General features: G+C 41.3%; 1 pseudogene; it reads left to right on the forward strand.

Annotated features, from left to right (window-relative positions):
* Window positions 1–271: 271 nt before the first annotated feature.
* On the forward strand, window positions 272–2,838 carry LOC123408563 (annotated as a pseudogene).
* The last annotated feature ends 1,620 nt before the right edge of the window (window positions 2,839–4,458 follow it).

Below are 4,458 nucleotides of genomic sequence, written 5' to 3' on the forward strand. Positions count from 1 at the left end.
CAATCTAATACAACTATCATTTCTCTGAATGTTCTCCAATCTAATACGACTATCATTTCTCTGAATGTTCTCCAATCTAATACGACACAGAGAAAATACCATAGAATAGAATGATCAATATGCTTGTAACAAGAGTACCCGCTATCCTTAAATCATACTTCTAAAGATAGGAAAATAACCTCAACCTCAAGCATAATGGTTTGCTTAGCAAAAGCTAGATCAACCTTAATGGTCAATACTAATCCCAGCAGTATGATGTTTCAACGAATGGATGGAGATGCAGTTTCCCTCCTCGCTACTGGCCAAATCCAAACAGCCTGCTGTTCTTGCAAAAAGGTCAGCCAAAACTTGAATTGCTGAAACTGAGATGGAAAGCTGCATATTTAGTTATTCGAAGAACATATGAACCTAACTTAGCCTCAAATTTCTCAAAAATTAAGCATACCTTGTTCTACAGGCTACATACTAATATACATAAGCTAAAGACATTACGCGAGCCTTTGAGTCGACTGACCAAAAAAGCGGAGGCGTGTCGCTGCAGCCAGGTAGTTCCACCAGCTCGACATCCTCATCATTGTTGTCCTCCTATTCGTAGAATTCTTCAATGAATATGGCATCATCGGTGTCGCCGCTAGGAGAGTGGTGGTACCAAAGGAAAGGAGCGGAGGCGTGTCGCTGCAGCCAGGTAGTTCCACTGCTTGCTTTGCATGAAAAAAACAAATGGGAACATATTCAGATTTCAGAATACAATAAGTTTGAGGCTCGTATTAAAAAGTAACTGGTATGCCCTTCGTTTTCTCTTGTTGGAGAACGTTTCAAGGGAATTATGAAGAACTTTATCGTTTGCAAAAAAATTGTGGTTATTTTGGAAAGCAAAATATCTAATTACCGTTGAAAAGAATACAAATAGATTACATGTTTGCACTTAGTTTATCCATGGATCAGATTAAAACTCTAGTAAAAATAACAACACACATTCATCTACGAACAGATTAAGAGAATTAAAACATGATAAAAAATTGTATCACCCCATGAACTATCCCACGCTTTGTATCTCTGCAAATCTCCACCAACTCTTTCCTTTTTGAGCGCGTAGCGTCTCCTGTTCACAAAAGGGTGCATCAAGAAGTGATTGATCAGACAAATAATTGATGGCACGTGTTAAACATTCTACACAGATTAAGTCCGAAATAGTGGACGGCTACAAAATAAAGATTTTGCACAGTATCCAAGTATAGTGTTGAGAGTCTGAACCAACCATTTTTCCTCTGTGCTGAAACGACTGCAAGAAGCACAAAAAATGAGGGCTTCTTCTTTCCCCTCAAGCTCTTGCATGATTAGACAACCATTGATGCTCTGGTTTTCATGCTAGTTTCACCACAAAACCATGCAGACGCTACAGATTTCAAGCAAGACACACACCAAGAAATTGGACATGCCTTCATTTGTCCTTGCTCTTGTGCTGCTCATCTCCTTGGACTCTCTCACCAGCTCCTGCACGGAGCAGGAGAGGGGCTCCCTTCTCCAGTTTCTCGCCGGGCTCTCGCAAAATGGTGGACTCGCTGCTTCATGGGAGAATGGCACGGATTGCTGCAAGTGGGAAGGGATCACCTGCGGGCAAGATAGGACGGTCACACATGTCTTGCTGCCTTTTAAGGGCCTCGAGGGGAACATCTCACGGCCCCTTGGGATCCTCGACGCACTGCAGCTCCTTGATCTCTCTCACAACTCGCTCTCCAGCGGTCTGCCGTCGGAATTGGTGTCGTCCAGCAGCATCACAATCCTTGATGTCAGCTTTAACCAGCTCAATGGAACACTCCACGAGTTGCCCTCTTCGGCCCTGCCCCGGCCTCTCCAGGTACTGAACATCTTAACAACTTATTTACAGGACACTTTCCATCCATCACAATGGAGAATCTGGTCACACTCGATGCCAGCAATAACAGCTTTATTGGGCAGATACAACCTCAACTATGTAGTACCTCACCACCCCTCACTGTGTTTGAACTGTGTTTCAACGAATTCAGTGGCAGCATCCCCCAAGTCTTGGTAATTGCTCCAGGCTAAGAGAGCTCGGGGCTGGATACAACCACCTCACTGGAGTAATCCCAAATGAACTCTTCAATGCAAAATCATTGGAGTACCTGCCATTGCCTAACAATGATTTACATGGAGCTATAGATGGTACAAACATAACCAACCTCAAAAATCATGTAACCCTTGATCTTGGACGGAACAACTTCAGCGGCAGGATTCCAGTTTTTATAGGACAGCTCAAGAAATTGGAGGAGCTCCGTTTGAACAACAACATGTCAGGGGAGCTACCATCTGCTGTGAGCAACTGTCAAAGGGATGTGTCAAAAGAAGAAAAAACTTTGCTTTTTTTAATGAAAACTAAAAATAAACACAGAGCCATTATTAAAGTAAAGGGAAACACCGAGAAATGGACAAAACCTCTTTGTATTTTCTTTGTGGTGTACATCAACTTTAGGATGAAATGAAGCTTGATATTTTCATATGGAAAAATGTCAGGGGAGCTACCATCTGCTGTGAGCAACTGTACAAATCTGATAAAAATGACCTCAAGAGCAATAATTTGAGTGGAAAACTTACAACGGTGAATTTCTCCAACCTGCCAAATAAATCTAATACGATTACCTTCTTCGCAATATGCATAACACGAGTGGCATGGACGATTAGAAGCATCTACTCCGTGCATGCCATGTCGAAGGGTTGGCACAGGTCACGAACCGCCGCTTGCTCCTCACGGAACGCAGCCCAAGCCTGATGTACGACCACCGTCGTTGTCCAGGAACAAGCATCCGGCTCAGCATTTTGCCGAATAGCCTGGGAGCGCCGCTGCCGAGGCAGCCGTTGCTGCATCGCGGGATAGATATCGGCGCGCGCGTGCGGGATGGAATGAGCGTGAAAGCGATGATGCGGCACGAGTACGGTGCCACGAGCAGAGAAGGAGCGACGGGGCGGCCGGCAGGACTAACAACACCACTCCACACTGTATAAGTACTCCACACATACAGAAATGCTCTAAGCACTTGTTTCTTTGAAATCAATACTCACACTTTTAGAGACAAAAATGAAAGTTACAGTGAACCGAGCATAAGTAGAATAAAGGACCACTTTCCTTCCACTGAACATGTATGAGTAGTTAAAATGGTCATGTCCAGTTTGCATTTAGTACTTATTTTAATTGCTATAGGGTCATGTATGAGTAGTTAAAATGATCATGTATGAATAGTTGAAAAGATCATGTAAGGAGTATATGGATGTTCCTTACAGTAAACAAATTCTGTCATCCTGGATGCTCCTTATTGTGAATAAATTCAGTCATCCAAAATGTTCAGACTTATCTAACATTTGCAGTCTAAGAAAGCAAGAAATAAATGTGTAGTTGTTCAAGTTTCTAGTTTCATATATTTTAACTAAATTGCAGTAGTAGATGAATGTCACGGTATGAGCAGCAATCTTCCCAACAAGGAAGAAGTCATACAGCAAGTGGAGTTTGCTCTGAAATGACACTTTCTGCACTTCCTATATTATAAAAAAAATCATATTCCGAATCTTGGAGATTATATTTAATCTCGACTCTCTTACTATTAAAAAACGCCTTGCAGCCCATCTTATGCATCGGACTCAAAATATCTTGACTTTGTACATCACTTTAGAAGGGACCAATGTTCTTACCAAGAGCAACTGAATAGACACAAGCTAATTAAGCATCTATTTACTACAAGAAAAAACATAAAAGACAAAACAAAAAAGTGAAAGACATTCGCTAATTTTTTTCAATTAAATTGTTCGGATGAACCAAGGTGCATTATCGCTACTCCCTCGAGGTTGTGTCAATTAATTCGGGTGGGAGGGAGTACCATTATCGGACAAATGGTAACAAAAAAATGGCCTACATGAGCTTTGCATTGACAGAAACATCTTCCACTCCAACCTCTGAGTGGGTAAGTAACTATGGACTGAGCTTTGTTTCTTGGTTAGGTGGTTGGGGGCGATCTTAAGACAATAAACTATAGCAAATAAAGACCAAGAAGCATCACCTGCACCTTCACCTTCACGGAGAGAACCATCTTGGTAGGTGACAAGTACAAACATTTGGAGTTAGTGAAAAAAAGACATAGAAAAATTGGAAGGCAAAAGGAGAGAACACATCTTCAGATTACATTCCTATGTATAGATAGACGCTCCAACAATAGATTGTGAGAGTAAGCAAATTAGAGAAATGAGAATATTTATAGAAACAATACATCCAAAGACGGATATATAGAAAGAGAAAACTCCAAATTATGTTCTCTGTAATTTTGGATTACAACATTGTGCATTCTAAGAGATCCTTGTGATCGCTATTAAGCTCCTGATTACCAATTCCCTATATCCACCATGAATTAAACATATACATCTCCCGCGATTATTATTAAGGTTCATAAGTAA

The sequence above is a fragment of the Hordeum vulgare genome, chromosome 7H, assembly GCF_904849725.1.
Source record: "Hordeum vulgare subsp. vulgare chromosome 7H, MorexV3_pseudomolecules_assembly, whole genome shotgun sequence".
In the NCBI taxonomy this organism is placed as follows: Eukaryota; Viridiplantae; Streptophyta; class Magnoliopsida; order Poales; family Poaceae; genus Hordeum; species Hordeum vulgare.